Genomic DNA, 18,680 nt, shown 5'->3' with positions numbered 1-18,680 from the left:
TCATTCGGACCAAGTTTGTACTTATTTCTAGGAGTGAAAAAAAGAGGATTAGGCTGAGGAATGATTAAAGTTTAATAAGAAAGTATCTGAGTATACTGGCATATTTACTTAAATATTTTCCGAGTTTTATTTGAACAATGATTTATTAGTTAATAGTGTTGCTTGTTGATTTACAAGAGTTTAGTTTTTACAGAATAGAATAATGTCACAGGATAAGTGGTTCTATCTTACATATGCCTTTGAGCAGTTTAGACATTTAATTACCTGCCCCAAGTCTACTGGCTTTTCTCCCCCTGAGGAAACTAGCCTTTACTGTAGGCATAGAACCTGAGAGGCCATAATCTGTACCCATAGGTCTTATTCCTCTAACCCTAGCCTATAAAAAATGACTATTTATACATCTTACATAAACCATTAGCACAGACCAATAGCTTCTAAAGTTTTGACCAAAACCCTCAGTGGAAGATGCATTTTACATCATGACTCAGAATACATGTCTACGTCACTGAAACAAAAGTCCACGAAATACATTTAACTCTTACCGAATGCAATTTGCTTTGATTTTTTCCATTCTCTTTTTAATGCTAATTGTTATCCACTGGATGGGTTTCACTATCGCAGTTTAAAAAGCACAAATTACAAATGCTTATTCCACTCCTCTTTGCCTAAATTACCTTTATGATTCGTAAAATGGCACTAAGTTTCCTCTGGCAATATGCTAGATTCCAAGAGCCTTAAGACTTACTGAGGCATGACCTTTGGATCTTCAAAAGGGATCTCTAAAGAACTCGCCTAAAGCAGATGTGACACTAGTAAGATACCTTTTCCCCTTGCCCTTACTTCTGCTAACTCTGATGCTCACACTGTCCCCCTCTGAAATATGATCCACCTCCATTCCTGAGGTCCCAGGGCAGGACCCGGCATCCTGCTTTTGCTCCACTGGGCAAGGCCATGTTGGCCTGCTCAGAAACGGAGATTTACTGATTTAATACAGCCATCTATTTTAATCAAATTGTGGTAGCTTTTAGCCACTCGACAAAGTATGTATTGTTCTTTTCATTAACTGCATGTTGTGCTCTAATCCCCATGTACCTTCTTGAGTATAAATGGTGAGGATGGGGGCGCCTGGGTGGCTCAGTCGGTTAAGCGTCCGACTTCAGCTCAGGCCACGATCTCGCGGTCCGCGAGTTCGAGCCCCGCGTCCGGCTCTGGGCTGACGGCTCAGAGCCTGGAGCCTGCTTCCCATTCTGTGTCTCCCTCTCTCTCGGCCCCTCCCCCGTTCACGCTGTGTCTCTCTCTGTCTCAAAAATAAATAAACGTTAAAAAAAAAAAAAAAATGGTGAGGATGGCGACCAAAAAGGAGGAAGGCTTTTCCCTCTAGGAAACTCTAGGTAGTGAAATGGAGCCACAGCACAGTGCCTGAACCAAGCCTACATCTCTATAAGGATGTCTAAGAGAAGAAAGGGCGGTCTCCCAGCATGTTCACTCACAGCAGAACGGAAAGGATTTAGGACACTGGGAAAAGCAGAAGCAGGGTAGGCAGACAGCACACGATGCTGATCGTTGGTGAAGCGGGAGGGGCCGGGACATCCTTTACATGCACAAGTGGTGGTCTAGTGATTCCTGGTCTCCGTGTGCTTTAGAGCCACCTGAGAAGTCTGCTTAAGCCACAACGAGTTGGCCAGTGTGCTGTACAACCCTAGCCCTGACAGCGAGCCGGAGGACAGATAGGGAAAAGCAGATACACAGAGTCCTAAAGGAGCAGGAAGCAAGGAAAGGTAGAGAAGGAGCGTATAAGCCAAACGCTGGTAATGTTTTCCCAAGACGGGTGTTTCCCCAGGATCACACGGCTGATGAATCATAACACGAACCCAACCTAACATGGTGACGCCAGAAGACTCTTATGTATGTATATAAGGAAAACGGGGGAAGTTTACCCCAAACTGCACAACTTGATCCTTGGGCAGATCATGATCATCATTAGAATCATGTATTATTCTAATTTATGCACCCATGTCGCAGTCCTTACCCTCTAAGGGGGGAATAATAGAAGTTCACTGATGCTGGAGCTGGGTTACTCTATCATGCATATGATGCTATCCAGCACGCTGGATCTACTGTCCTAATAGGTGATGTATCCTATTAGGATAATAGGATACATAATAGTATCCTAAATTAGCACAAAACAGCCTGAATAAAACAGTTCTACAGTGCGGCTACTTCACAAGACAAATGGCCTCAAAGCCCTGACCTTAGAACTGACAACCATTCATAACATCTCTACGAAAAAATATGTCCCAGGCTCCACGCAGCATTCTTCCGGGCAAACTTTTAAAACACATTCTGCTTAGGAACTGTCCCTACTGATCCGCGATGCGTTTGTTTTGCACATGAAGTTTGTTCGGACTGTTTTACAAAGACATTTCCTGCTCGCTCTTGGAAGATGACTTCAAGTAATAAATTGTCACCAAACATGGACATGAAACTTTAAAAAAAAAAAAAACAGTCGGGAGGAGGAAAAGATGAACAAGCTGAAAACAAGTCCATTTTGGGAAGGTTCTGAATGTCCCGGTGAAGGGAGCTTTTCACTTTAAAGGACAAGCTGCTCATCTGATATGTGTTTCTTCGTTCGTGGCCCTTAATATAGAATTCTACAACGTGAAAATAGGAAGCCGGATTTATCTGGCTTTTGCTCTAATGGTACTAAACTGCCTGGAAATTGCAGTGCACGCTGTCGCAAGTTCCAAACATTAAAAGAAAAGCTCTACTACCAACCCCCTTTCTAAAGTTTTATACGAGGCTCCAGACTTTGTGGATGTTCAAGAGCAAATCAGGGCAAATACAGGAAATGCATAGATAGTTTAGTGGCTTCAGGCTTCCCAATTATATTAAAACGTTGAAAAGATGCTTTGGCAGATTCATTGCCTCTGCTGTTACAAGTCATAAATTCCAACGTGTTGGTGTCAGACTGTGTCGATTGCACTCATTTATTAATATTTGGGATCCTATAAATGAGCTTACTGAACGTTAAGTATTACCCATTTACTCCTTTACGGAGGTCTAATATAACTGCTCCAGCCATAGCTTTCAGTCATCTCTGTAAAACCATACATGCATCGCCCCAGGGGAGACTTACATAAGCCCCCTCGGAGGAGAGGGGGGGAGGAGGAAGTAGCAAATTGCAGGATCTGTTGATCTTGGATATCGGTCTCCGCAGGAGCTTCCAAATGTGTCTTTGTTTATGTTCTGAGCTCTGGGTTGTTGTGGGGTACAGACCTAAAGAGGAAAGAATTTGCTGCCTCAATAAAAAAAAAAAAGTGTGTAATTAAGATGTGGAAGAAAGGTAAGGTGAAAGGAAGTTGAAAGCCTATCTCGGTGTATGCCAAAACATTCACACATTTATGAATTTAAACATTATCTTTTTTTTTTTTTTTTTTTTTAATGTCCGGTCTTCAGTCTTGTATAGTGGTCAACGAATCTCCAGTTCTCCACACAAAGTAAAAAAAAAAAAAAAAAAAAAAAAAAAAGGTATGCCAAAGATGCATATAATTCAGACCCAAAAACTACCTTGCATGAACCATCCATATAATTAATGCAGTGTTTCTTGGCTGGTGTTACTGAGGTCTTAATTCGGCACTTTGTGGAACTTACTGTGTAATAGAGAGATCACTGGCTCGGCTTCCTAGCCATGCACTGTGTGTAAATTAGTTGACCTCTCTGACCCTCGGTGTGGTTTTTATTAAAATGTGAATTATAAGGAAATATTAAAGTGATGATTAAATAAATGGAAAAAAAAATTAAGCAACCAGCACACCTCTAAAATGCAGGTTCCTCCCCCACCTCTCCCTCCTCTTCCCTCTTTAAGAGCTATATACACATTTTTAATAAGAAATGATATAAGTGATCAGAGCAATTATCCAGAAAGCATAATGTTTCATTGCAGATACTGTTAGCGCACTCCACATGTTATGGGGCACGAGTAAATGGGACACCACTTTGGCCGCCGAATCCTCTGGGCAGAGGGTGAGGGGAGCAGGAAGGAGGGTAACAGTGGGTTTACCAATGTTCTCCGGGCAGTGTGGCCACTCCATTCGTGAAGCTCCATGGTGTTTCTTCTTAGACTCCAACCAGGCAGAAAGTGATTCTCTCAGTCCAAACAAGTTTAATGGCCCTACTCTCCTCATACTGCCTCACAGTAGGACACAGAAGACTCCTGAGGAAGGAACCAGCATTTCCCTGGATAATACGGAAAGCAAGAGAGTCACATGTCACATAGCATATTGGAAGGTAGCAAAGCCTCCTCAGCAGCATTGCATTAAAAGGATTCAAATTCTATTCAGCCTTGAGTATTTGCCTAAGTAGACTCCAAGAAAGTGACATGAACAGTAATAAGCTCCAGTATCTGTTCAATTCCAGTTCAGAATCATGAAATAGAGAATTACACAAAAGCACACATGCATTCCCTCCTGTCCCCCATGCACCCACGCGTGCACACATATTGGACAATAAAGGAACAGAAATTTGGACTATTTCAGAACACAGACAAGTGTTCTGTGTCTTCACCATAAGCTTAGTGGAGATAGATAGATGAGGTATATCAGAACTTCATTATAGAACATTCTAAATCTGTGACACATATTTATGCTTTTCAAGTTTGTAACATGTACGTAATTCTCCTTCATTTCTTCTCCCAGTATTTTTTTTCTCTGAGCTAAAGGAGGGCATGAGCTTTGTCTTTTTTCCGTAGTTTTTTTTTAAGAACATTTTCTCAATCAGGTCTGTTTCTATATGTCTTTGCTTCAGTTAACTGAAGCAAGCACACTTTGAAGGTTAATATGGTAGCCTATTGAGACATACCACTATGAAAGATAAAGATATTGGCTATGTTTGAACAGGTATCTACACCAGGGTGAAAGTGAGTAAATCTCTGTCTTCCCTTAGTATAGATTGGTAATTTTTGAATTTATCTAAATTGATCTTACATTAACTTAGGTTTTCAACCTATTCTCCTCCCAGGCAATGAGTTCCATACTATTGTTCTCCTTTCTCCAAAATAATACAGTTAATTTTTGTTAGAATTCACCATAAACAATTCACCAAAATTTAATTCACCTCCTTCTACAAAATACAATAACATCAAAATGTTATCTTCATTGATATGAAGACTTTCTTTTGCTTTTTCTAAAGTTGAAACTTTACTCCTTCCCTTTTGTTGTGACCTTCCAAAGAACCATAGTGGCCCAGTCACCATGATTTCTTCTTACAAAAACCACATTTTTCCCCATTAGGTCATGTATGTTTGACCACTAATTGATGACTCCATCATAACTTCCAGTGGGTGGTGTAGGGACTTGAGGAAGAACTACCAGTTTCCTCATAGAAAGGAATTTCATTAACAATCCCCCCAAATTTCCTTCCATCTGTAACAAAAGTGTCACAATTTATCCCCTAACACTCAAACCACTTTTGATTATTAAAATAATGCCCTAATACATATGTCAAAACCCACATAATGTACAACACCAACAGTGAACCCTAATATAAGCTATAGACTTTGGGGGATAATGATGTGACAGTGCAGGTTCATCAGTCATAACAAATACAACATTCCAGTGAATGACGTAGATTGGGGGAGGCTAGGCATATATGGGACAAAGGGCATTTAGGAAATCTCCGTACTTTCTCAATTTTCCTGTGAACCTCAAACTGCTCTAAAAAATTAGTCTATTGGAGCACCTGCGTGGTTAAGTTGGTTAAGCATCCAACTCTTGATCTCAGCTCAGGTCATGATCTCATGGGTTCGTGGGATAGAGCCCCACCTCAGGCTCTGCACTGACATCCGAAACCTGCTTAGGATTCTCTGTCTCCCTCTCTCACTGACCTGCCCCTGCTCATGCTCTCTCTGTCCCTAAATAGATAGATAGATAGATAGATAGATAAACAAATCTATTAAAAATAAAAACTTACATAGAACATGAACAGCAGACACTGTTTGGAGCACTTTATATATTTTATGAAACTGAATTTATGTAATCTTCATAACTACTTTCTGAGAGAGACATTAATACTCATATCCCCTTTTTGATGAGGAGGAGACCGCAGCAGAGAAAGATTAACAGAACCCAAATGGCACAACTGCAAAGTGTCTGAGCCCACAGCTGGTGTAGCCTATGTACCCATCGTTACACTGTTGGATTACTTCTCAGTCATGCATGATCAAGTGCCCCCTCACACATTTCACCTCTCCACCCCAAGCACACTCCCTTAAACTCTTAGCTGCAGTTGCCTTCATAGAAGAACTGTATACTTTACATAAATATATTCTTAACAATTCTGCGTGTGTCAATCTCAAAGATATGCTTCATAAGGAAAAGGGGAAGTGAAACGGTCTGTAATGGTTTTCTCAGTCAAGATGAATATAAGGAGTCATTCGAGTTTTTCATTTGCATCAGAATCAGCAGATTGCCTCACTAGGTCTTTGGCTAACTGCCCAAATCTGAAGTATTACGCAAATTTGTATTTACTGAGTTAGCACCTTATTGCCTTGGTTGTCCCATGGTTGTTTTGGGAGGTTTTTATTTTCTTCTTTTACATTTTCTGTTTTAAGAGTTGTGTCCTTCTAAAAACAAACAAACAAACAAAGAGTCAAAAATAAAAATAAAAACAGAAAAGAATCAACATTTTTTTAAAGTTTTGTCAAGATAGAGACATCTAAATTGTTTTGATAGTCAGGGTGCCATAGATGAGAGAACTTTCAAAAGAATCACTATTTGTTCCCAGAGTTCAAGTTTCTTTTTGAGTAGTTTCATGAAAATTATTTTTTAAATATATATATATATATATATACACATACATGCAGGGTTATGTTCTGAATGTCATACACACATGCAAAAGTCACTTTACAAGGAGAGTTGCTTGGATGCAAGAAGAATCTCACAGAATACAAATGAACTTGGAGGAATTAGTAATACTTTGAAAACAATGGGGAAATGACAGTAAGAGTTAAAGACGTAATAGAAATCTGTCTTTGACGGAAATAGTTTCTAAAAGAAATGTAAGCATCTGCTGGCAGCTTTTAAAAATATTAATGATTACTGAAATTGAGAAATGCCAACAGTATGGAGTGAATAAAAGCTACTTCCCTAATGAGGTTTCATAAGATGAGCAATTGTTTTGTACATGCTCTAGATTTTACTTTTATATTTAAGGATTAAAAAATAAAACAGTGCAAAGAGTGTTTAAATATAAAAAAGAAGACTTGTGGCAAATTCAGATTATGATATAATTGACCATTAAAATAGGAATGCCTTCTTTCACCAGAAAAATGAATAACTTGTGTTCTCTGTGGCATGTTTTTGCAAAGAAAAAGTGGAAAGAATGTTTACTTGAAATGATGTTGATCTTTAGTGTTGAAGTTTACAGAAGAGAAAAATATAGAAATAATGTGTGCATGGACAGCCCCAGGATGCATACAGTGGATGCATTGTGTTCTCTCGGGTTACATAACTGCTTTGAAAGTTTTCTTTTCTGTGTCATCAAGGAAGAATTTTGGGCCCTGCCAGGACACTCTACCATTTGGCCCTGTAGACTCCAAGCATGCCTGGAGACATGTGCCAATTGGTTGTTGGTTTTTGAAGAGCGTTCTGATTTCCGTGGAGTTACCCCACTGGACTCGGAAGAGTCTGACCCACATGTCACATTCCAGCTGTTGGCTTGTTTGTTTTTAATCTCAATCTAGTTTAATTGGAATAAGGTGAGTCACCTTGCAGGTATGTCGGCTGACACGTGTGTCGTGGAAACTGATTAAAGGGGTTGGACTTGAAATTGAACAGATAAGACTGTAATTTAATGCGCCTCCTAGGAACTGCATTTTGTTTTTGTCCTTGTTTTCTCTACTTACCTTGTAAACAGATTCCTTAAACTTTACACTGTGAATTTGGGGATGCCTGGGTGACTCAGTCAGTTAAGCATCTGACTTCGGCTCAGGTCATGATCTCACAATTCTTGAGTTCGAGCCTCACACGGGGCTCTGCGCTGACAGCTCAGAGCTGGAGCCTGCTTCGGATTTTGTTTGTCCCTTTCCCTCTGCCCCTCCCCTGCTTACGCTCTCTCTCTTTCAAAAATAAATAAACATTAAAAGAAATTTTAAAAAAGTAACAGTATACTACGAATCTTAATCTTTGGCACACATAGAGCTTTTCTTCTGTGAAACAGGGTTACTCGGGATGTAGTCAGTATCTGAATTCCCATCTTTATCATCAGAACACTTATAATGTGTCAGGTAGTATTCAATGTGCTTTCATAGATTACCTCACTTAATCATGGAAGCACCCATATGAATTCGTTTCTATGGTTTTATCCTTCTTTATGAAGAGGAAACAAACACAAAAAGGCTAAGTGACTTTCCCAAGAACATCCAGTTAAGATGGGGAAGAGACAAGGTATAGATGTCAACGCAATCACAGAACACAACCAACTTGTCTTGCAATGTGAAAATTATTCACTGAATCAACATAAAGGAAATAAACTATTATCCTAGCTGATTTGGTAATTACTAGTGTCCAAAATAGTTATCAAGCCGTTTGGGTTGAAATAATTTAATGAAATTAAAAAAAAAATTTTTAGGATTATTTATTTTGAAAGAACAAGAGAGGGGAGAGGTAGAGAAAGAGAAAGAAGGAGAGAATTCTGAGCTGGCTCCCCACTATCAGTGAAGAGTATGACATAGGGCTCAAGGCTTCAAATCATGAGATCATGAACTGTGCTGAAACCAAGAGTCAGACGCTTAACCGACTGAGCCACCCAGGTGCCACAAAATAATTTAATGAGTTTTTAATGGTAGAACCCCTCCCCTCAAGATAACAATAAATTCTTAAAACCTGGATGAACAAATAAAAATAGGAGAAAAAATTAGGTATTTTAGTCATTTGTGATTATGGTCTCAATTTCAAATTTCAGAAAGCCATAACTAATAATAAGTTGTACAACATTCACAGTTCTTAGAGCAGACCAGGATGGCTAGACAAAAGTTGATTAAAAATAACTACAGAACACATCAATTCTCACTCAAAGTAAATACGCTTTCTTAAGATATCTCTATATATTTTAAATTATTTCTAATTAGAGAGATGTTACTTAATATATTTTAAAGAGGCTGGTCATAACCAAAATACTTCTGAGGTCATCATATTAAATTTCAATTTTTTTTTTTTATATGCACAGACTTCTAGGATATCTTTTCCATTTAATTTAGATCATCTAGTACCCAGACCATGCTATGATACAGAAGTGATCTGAGCATAAGAGAAAAGATCCTTCCTTCCTCAGAGTTCCTCCTGGAGGGCCTAGGAAATAATCCCCAGGTGGGGAAACCCAAGGACTGACAGCAATGTGGTGCTTGAAGGTCAAAAATAAATCTCCTTAAGGGAGAACTGGAAAAAATCAGAGAGGGAGAAGGGAAAGGGCCAGGGAGAGGAAAAAGGAGGAACTGAGGTTTGAGGCAGCAAAGGAGTATGGGAAGAAAGCAGAGGAGCAGGAGGGAAAAAGGAGTAATGGAGGAAAATGGAGGCCAAAGGAAGAGAAAGGAGAGGAGGACAGAGAGGTAAGCACAGTTTCATTTTCTTTCCCCATCAATGAGCTAGCTTAAAACCCAAAATCAGACACTGTGAAACCAAAAATTTCAGGAGATAGGGAAATACTTGTAAATCACTTAAAAATAATAACAGCTTCCTGCCATGATAGTAGAGGCTATAGATCCCAACTCCCCTAACCGATTTCAAATGTCTCTTTCGAGAAGGTGAGTAAACATATCTATCTTCCCCATGAAAAAAATTCCCATTCCTAATGGAACTGAATGGGGTTGAAGGCATTTATTATATATTCCACTTTCTTTGTATCTTCTCCAGCCCAAACTAGTCATAAGCAAGCTTAGAGATTGTTAGACTCTGCCTCGTCACACATATAACCAACTTTTACAAAATGTGAGTGAAAGCTAGTATATTGTTAGTGGCCTCTTGTGCACATAAACGACTCACCACAAAAAGGCAAGCAAAAATGGCTTCTCATGAGTTTACAGAACACTGGAATCTTATTTCTGAAATAGTAATAGCACATCTGAAATAGTGATAACATTTGGATGTTCTATAAATGCCAAATAAAGCCATGGTGGTGACTACGTACGTGTGATCTGCATATGTGTGTACATGTACGTATCTCACTTAAAAAGGAAGATCAGAAAAGCTAAAAATATCCTGATGACAGCTGAGGAGCTGGTTGTTGCCTCCCCCTGTAACAATGGAAATGCCAAGAGGAGAGGAATTACTCAGCTTTGGAGGGGTGATGTGGCTTAATAAAATCAGTTTAGAAGAGGAAACTTAAGCCTATCTGGGGATCTCCCTCCCAATGAAAACTATTAGATAATGGAACCACCTCTCAAGAAAAATGCTAGAAATCCATTTAAAACTCAGCTGGCCACTACAAGGCATTGTGTTGTCCCAGACTTCATGCCCTTTGATGTCCAAACACTTTTATTTGATAAAATGTGTTCAAATCCCTCTACGAGGACTATGTATAAAGAGAGATCATATATTCATATACATATATTGTGTAAATATAAGAATGCACACATCATTTATAGATGCACATATGTACATATAGTCTGTGCATATATATTGTTATATATGTGAATATATATATACATGTATATACATGTATATACAATATATACATCTATATACATGTATATACAATATATACATCTGTGTATGGGTGTGTTAATACAGATATATATATACACACACACACACACACACATACACACACACACACACACAGGCTTACATACATACACATATATTGTCTCTCTCTAGTCCGTGTGTGTGCTTGTATACCTCACACACACAGATTACATGCAGACTATGTTTTTGTATGTATATAACACATATGTATATATGTGTGTGTGTGTGACTATATATATGTGTGTGTATATATATATATATGTGTGTGTGTGTGTATACATATATATACGTGTGTGTGTGTATATATATATATATATATATATATATATGTAAGAGAGAACTTTGAGATTCAAGGCTCTTTTGTGTATATCTGTTTTTAAACTTGCAGCTCCCAAATGAAAACACTAAAAGCTGTGATCGATGAATATTTAAGAAATATGCTAAGATGCATATTTTCGTTATTACTCTGATTATAATTTTCCTCATTACTCTAATTATACCCTGAAAGTCAGAATTGACCAGGTTTGCATTTCTTTTCAGTTAGTGCTTGCAGCTTCTGAGAACAAGCCCAAAGATTAATCTAAAATTCCAATAAAAGCAACAGAAAAAAGTACAGATGACAAATTGAAAATGCTCAGACTCAGAGTGAGAACTTCAGGTTCAATGACCTAACTTTTCCTTGAGAAGGGAACAATTGCTTTGAGCAAACCTCTGCCCCCACCGAATGACGCAGCTACTTCCTCCTAAACATAGATCACATTATCAGCGTTGCCAAATATATCAACAACCGCCTGGCCGTTGAATACCATGTTTATCGAATGGACCATAACAGACAGCAAGAACAAGCACGGTTGGAGGCGGTGATCTCTACAAGTATTTTCCAAACCAGCAAAATTCTTTATTTTTCATTTTTCTTTTCTCAATTAAGGGAAAGAGGGTTATAAAGCAAAACAGATACAAGAGAAGCACAGTTTAGATACCTCCTCTGAAACCCTTTCTCTGGGCCAACATGTAAAGTAATTATGGAGAGTTAGATTTTTACGTCTTCGCATAGCAACATGGACAGGGGGGACAGAGGGCCATGGAGTGGAGTTTATATTGGCCAGCCAACCAAATCCACTTTGAACTGCATAGAGAAAATTCCTAAGGACCCAGAGATAAATTCTCAACTTTTCCCCTCTACATAATGAAAGAATTCAAAGCTGAGTGTTTGGATGGGGTCAAGAGGGGTTTTATGTAACTATTTGTGAGACAAAAATGAATACAAGTTTACAAATTGTTTCACATTGTTTAATTTTAAAAATAAGACAAATTGGTTGCAAAGTATTCAGGAAACAGGTAATTCAAAAGGAGAAAATCACATGTAATCCTACAATGCAGAGCAAGCAAGCACTTTAAAGATTTTGATTCATGTTTTTCCAATCTATATCCTGAAAACAGATATTTCAAAAACAAAAAGAGAATCATTTTGCACATGTAACTTTGTGCCCTGCTTTTCTCATGACACTATATTGTGACCATATATATGAGGTAGTATTTAAGTAAAACACCTTATTTCAACTGCTATTTGACACTCATACAGCATTGTCCCTCATTCACAGACTTAATTCTCTATTGCTGTTATCAGTGGTTTGCTGTCATTAACCGTCTGTGTTGTGAATCCTTACATTTTCCGCTTACGTACATCCATAAATATTTCTCTAGAATAATTTATTTGAAATCTGTCAAAAGGTAAAATCTCCAAGACTTTGTCATATAAACAGTTAAAATATACTTTAGAAAGTTTGCAATAACGTTTTCCTTTCTACCAGCGGGTTTGTTTATTGTGGTTTTCGGCAGAGTACTTCTTTGTGTGTTTGTTTGGTTGGTTTCTTACTTACTCGAACCCATCAATATTCTTTTAGGGTTGCTTTCATGAGTTCATGTTTAGAAAAGCTTTTCCTATCCAAGAATACTAAAGTACTGTATACAGAAATAAATCACCAAAGTAAGTTGGAATTTTTAAGGTGAACTTTTATTTTCTTCAAGTCTCTATACCTTTTTAAACATTGAACTGATACTAGAATTTATGTTGATTGTATGAGATAAAAGTCGACCAATATTCTGAATACATTTATTTAATAAGCCATCCTGCCCTCACCGACTTGATGTGCTACCTCATAGAATTATTATATGCACATTATTTTTTAGTTAATTCAATCTGTAAAGTTATCACAACCTCATTCTCACTTCTCTGGAAAGACCCAGGAGTAGCGATTATTTCATCTGTGTAGAAGTAGCTAAAGTCGAGCAGATTTTCATGTTCTATGTTTGTTTTCTCGGTTAAAAAAAAATAAAATAAAAAATCAGGAGCGCCTGGGTGTCTCCGTTGGTTAAGTGTCCAGCTGTTGACTTCGGCTCAGGTCATGATCTCACGGTTCGTGTGTCTGAGCCCCATATCGGGCTCTGTGCTGACAGTGGGAAGCCTGCTTGGGATTCTCTCTCTCTCCCTCTCTCTCTCTCTCTCTCTCTCTGCCCCTCCCCTGCTTATGCACTCTGTCTCTCTCTCGAAATAAAGAAACTTAAAACCAAATCAAAGGTTAATCTCCCCTCAGAATCTTAATCCTATTCATGATTGAGATGAACATAGAAATAAGTAGATGAAATCAAGAGAGGGTTATGCAGCCCAACTAGAGAGCCAAACTGCACGAGGAAAATACATGCTTAATCAAAGGACGGGGAAGATCTCAGTGCTTCTTCCTGCTTCCCTGTCCTTTTGTGATATTGCATTTAATGCAGGTGTTCTCAAAGTGAAGTTCGCAGACCAGCAGCATTGCCAGGGAACTTGTTAGACTTCCTGAATCAGCAATTCTGGGTGTTGGGCCCAGCAAGCCATGTTTTACCCAGCCCCGCAGGTGACACCGAGGGACACATAAGTTTGAACTACTGATTTAAAAGGACTTCGTCAGGAAAGAATCTGAACATAACCCACATAAAATATGATATCTATATGAGATCCCAGCCTTCACCTGGATATGCAATGCAGACCTTTCTTCATTTGCCCTTCCCCATTTATTAAGTATATAGCCATTTATTAAACATGTTTTATGGGCCCAGACTGGGGCTGGGTGCTGAGTATGAACGCTAAATAAGCCAAACCCTTTGCCTTCAGAAAATTTACTGTAAATTTTATACTAAATATATATATATATATATATATATATATATATACACACACACATATATAATGCCCACAACTATTTACTATAAAATAATACTATATATATTTTGTTCTGTCTGAAAAGAAATACCTTATATAGATAAGGAAAAATTCCTTATAGATAAGGAAAGAAAACTCATCTATTAATTTCTCATTTGTCATTTTTTATCTACATGACTAGTTAAAATAAATATAAGTAGTCTGCTTCTTCAAATAGAAGCTTTTCTGTTGAAAGAACAATGCTATGATCATTTGCAAGATGAGATCCTATAAAAATAATATTAAAAGTATTTTTAATTAGAAATGAAAAGGAACCACACATGGAACCATGCTAAAATATAAAATAGTTAGGAAAAAGCCCAGGTAAGCAAGAGCTATTTTAAAGAGTAGATAACTAAAAAAGCAGAGGCTAACACGTAAGTTTGAACGGATAGTACTGTAATCCCTCCCCACCCCGCATCCATGGGGGGTAACCTTTCAAAGACCCCCAGTGCATGCCTGAAATTGCAGATGATACTAACCCCACACATACTATGTTTTTCCTAGACATGCATACCGATGATAAAGTTTCATTTACAAATTAGGCACACTAAGAGATTAATAATGACCAGTAATGAAATAGAACAATTATAACAATAGGGGTACCTGGGTGGCTCAGGCGGTTAAGCTTTTTGACTCTTGGTTTCCACTCAGGTCATGATCTCACGGTTTGTGAGTTTGAGCACCACATCAGTCAGCGCAGAGCCTGCTTGGGATTCTCTCTCTCTCCCTCTCTCTGCCTCTCTCTCTCATAATAAACAAATAAACTTAAAAAAAGAACAATTATAACAATATACTGTAATGAGTTCTGTGGACGTGGTCTCTCTCTGCCTCACATATCTTATTGTACCCTTCTTCACGTGCTTATGTGAGATGACAAAATGCCTACATGATGAGATGATGCGAGGTGAGTGACATAGGCATTGTGACATAGTGTTAGGCTTCTAATGACCTTCTTAATGATACATCAGAAAGAGGATCATCTGCTTCCAGAGCACGGTCGACCAGAGGAATAAAACTGTAAACAGTGGAACTATGGATAAGCAGGAGACTAACTGTCATCGCAATGAATATTAACCAAGGTATAATTGAAAGGTTTACCTCTTGGAAGCGAGAAAAGCCAGATGTGATGTAAGAGATAGTAAAACAATAACAAGGTAGAAGACCTGAGGAGTGAATATAAATAATAAAAGCAGAAAGCAGGATGATCTTGAGTATTTTTAAAGCCAAGAAAAAGAAAGAGGTAACCACAATTATTATTGTTTAATTTTTTTATTAGTTTTCTTTACTTTTGAGAGGCAGAGAGAGACAGAGCACGTGTGGGGGAGGGACAGAGAGAGAGGGAGACACAGAATCCGAAACAGGCTCCAGGCTCTGAGCTGTCAGCACAGAGCCCGACGTGGGGCCCGAACTCGCAAACCGTGAGATCATGACCTGAGCTGAAGTCGGGCGCTCAACCGACTGAGCCACCCAGGGGCCCCCACAATTATTTTTTAAAAGGAGGACTAACAGGTTGGTTATGTTAAACCATGAGTTTCTCTTCTCTAAGTCTGTGACTCCTTCCACAGTGAGTGAAGCAATCACCTTTCCTCTGATACCAAATCTCCACCTTCCCTTCAGGCTCCACTCAGGACACACTTTCCCTGACACGCTTCTTCCTCCCCTTGACTCCACAGTCAAGGTCTCTTATTCCAACAACTCTTTTAATAAAGACAGGAGACCCAGTGCTATTTTACTATTCCAGTACAGATTTGTGAGTGGCATAGTGATGTAACTCGCCTTGTGTCATGGCAGAATGACACAAAAGGGGGATGTTCTCCAGAATGTTCTGGTAGCAACTTCCCACAGGGTATTTCCATTATCTGGGGGGAAAATAATTCTCCCAATCAAATCTCATCATCTTTCTTTATCGGTCAATATGCTTTCCCTTCCTTACTTATGCAACTCCCACACATTCTTCAGTTAAAACTTTGAGTGTCAGTTCAGCCACAAAGTCCATTCTGGACAGTTCAAATTCTTCTATTAGAAGTTATCACTTCAACCTCCCTCATCACATCATGTGTTACAATTATAATTTTATATATATTTATGTAATTAAAGTCTATTTACTCCACTTGACCCTTCTCTCCTGTCTATGTTTGTCCACTTTTGAAACATCAGCCCCCTTTCTAGCATGTGGTAGGTGTTAACAAAATAATTAAATATTTGTTGAATGAATAAATGACTGTTTGAGACCTTGAACAAGAGAAGTAACCCTCTTTCCCCTTAAGATCTTACTTATTATCCTCTCAGTCTAGAATAACTTTTTTCTGAAATCCGTGTCTTAGTTTTACAATTTTATTAGCAGTATTTGTCTAATTATCAATGGGGGTATTTCACCTGTTATTATAATACAATAAGACCCTTCTGCCCCACACCCTGTATGTTCTTATTTACTTCTTGTTCTCCCCACCCTTCTAAAAGAATAAATCTTTATTAAGACAAAGACTTCTTTTTTTAATCCTGAAACAGGTTTTTATTAAACAGCAAAGCAAAATTGTAACACAATTTTAAATGTTTGCATATTAGGCCACAAAAGGGATGCAAAATGTTTGCAATGTGGCTATTTTCTATATTTATGTAGCTAAAGTCATTCATCAAATCTTGCATCAATACAAACATAAGATTATTCCATAGTTAAAAGTAGCTCACAACTAACAACCATAAGTTGTACTCATGGATCCCTTTTTCTATTTAACATTTTCACATTATTTTGTGATACTAATGCCCTTACCTAATGGGATCTACAAGCTAAAGTTTAAAAAATTGTCAAAGAATGACTAAAAGTCTGCAAGGTAGTAGGGTTCACAGAAAATTTGGGGAGAAGTAATGAGATAAAATAACAAGAAAGTATCAATTAGTACATGTGTAAAACTCTCCCATTTTATTCATGATTTTGACACTAATATACTCTCAAGGGATTTTGCAGAAGTTGAGCTGCCAGGTACTACAAATAAACCTTGAGACCAAACTCTTGTGACCATTCTCTTCTAGATGTGGTTTACATAAGGTTAGTCAAACTTAATCCACTTTCATATATGTTCCCCAAAGATCTCCTCTGTGCCAGAGATAACACAGATTTGGAGTAAAAACATTTGGAGTTGGTTACTACTGTTTACCAAGCACTTTTTCCAACCTATTTCTATTTTTCCTCAAAATTTTACATTTCAAACATACGCACGACCAGCACTCATTTTCTCAGATACCAAGGGGATTATTTTAGGCGAAGGAAGCTTTTAACAACAAATCTTCCCAAATTTACAACTCAGTTTCAAGAAAAATCTTCATTTTGACACCCTCTGTTTTTAATTGATTAAAGAGAAACCAACAATCCTCTTTTATTACTCCATGTAACGAGCTCTAACTGAGCAAGTACCTTATTTTGGTTATGTTTTAACAATTAGAGGTTAGGCTGCTCTCATAGATGATTAACTACTGAAATTTTATAAATGTGAAACCAATTTTTTTTTCCATAGGAGAAAGGAAATGGGGAGGAGAGAAACAGATGGGGACACCTGGATGGTTCAGTCCATCGAGTGTCCAACTCTTGATTTCAACTCAGGTCATGATTTCACTGCTTGTGCGATCGAGCCTTGCGTCAGGCTCCAGCTAACAGCATAGAGCCTGCTTGGGATTCTGTCTCTCCCTCTTTCTGTCCCTCCTCCACTTGGGCACACATGCATGTCCTCTCTCTCAATAAATAAATAAACTGAAAAAAAAAAAAAGAAGCAAATAGAAAAGAGGCACAAGTTGGTGGAAAGGGTAGACAAAGCTGTGCATTCGGTACATGACTTTGGTCACCTTCTCACAACATAATGGTTATTTCCTTGTATCTCTTACTATGCCTATAATAAAAGACAGTGTTAAATCTATAAATCAAAGCAAATTTGAAATACATTTGTTTTCACGTTTCATAAATAATACACATTACTAATTATAAAGTTCCTACAATACATTTGCACATTTTCATAGACTCATAATACACACTCATGCAAGTCTTCTATTGTGCTCCCAGTTTTGCCCAGATCTGACATTATCTTCATACCCACTCAACGAAGCCACACAAGAAGGTACTATAACATTTGGAATTGATCCAAATGTTAAACAATAAAAAGATTGGCAGCAATCTCATAAAACAGAAAGGAGACGAGTCCCTTACTTTTCTTTTTCTCTTTGTGTCAGCATTTTGAAAAACACTAGAAGATGACATGAGATTTTCTATACAGTGTCCAAGAATTTGGTTTTATGATTTTAGCTTCAGATTTTCTTCCTCAACTGCATATACTCTTCAGATTTTCTTCCTTAACTGCATACACCCTTTAGGCGTGTGTTGGAGTTCCAACACTTGATTGAGAAGGTGTGTGTGTGTGTTTTCCCCTCCAGTTCCACCCGCTTTTTAGCACCGACTCCAGCCATGTCAGCACTTATCATCTTGGGTTACAAATTTGGGGGACTTGGCTACAAAATTCTTGATGAATGGTTTGCCTTTGGAGACACCAGGAGGTGGAGGGTGTGGGAGGATACCTCAGGCCCTGACACTTGGACCAACTTGAAAATAAGAATTTTGACTGGTTCCCTGCTATGGTTCCAGTCCCTGGCGCTGTGTTGGAGTAAGTAGGGGGAAGAAAAAGAAGAAACATTCATCTCTCTCGGGTTGGAATAACTGA

At 38.2% G+C, this 18,680-nt stretch overlaps 1 pseudogene; it reads right to left on the bottom strand.

The window, feature by feature from the left end:
• Nucleotides 1-4,116: 4,116 nt before the first annotated feature.
• LOC122220772 lies at nucleotides 4,117-18,486 on the bottom strand (annotated as a pseudogene).
• Between the last annotated feature and the right edge of the window lie 194 nt (nucleotides 18,487-18,680).

This window comes from Panthera leo, chromosome B2 (genome assembly GCF_018350215.1).
Source record: "Panthera leo isolate Ple1 chromosome B2, P.leo_Ple1_pat1.1, whole genome shotgun sequence".
In the NCBI taxonomy this organism is placed as follows: domain Eukaryota; kingdom Metazoa; phylum Chordata; class Mammalia; order Carnivora; family Felidae; genus Panthera; species Panthera leo.
Note: the sequence above shows the minus strand (reverse complement) of the source record. Positions and strands in the feature narration are given on the sequence as shown.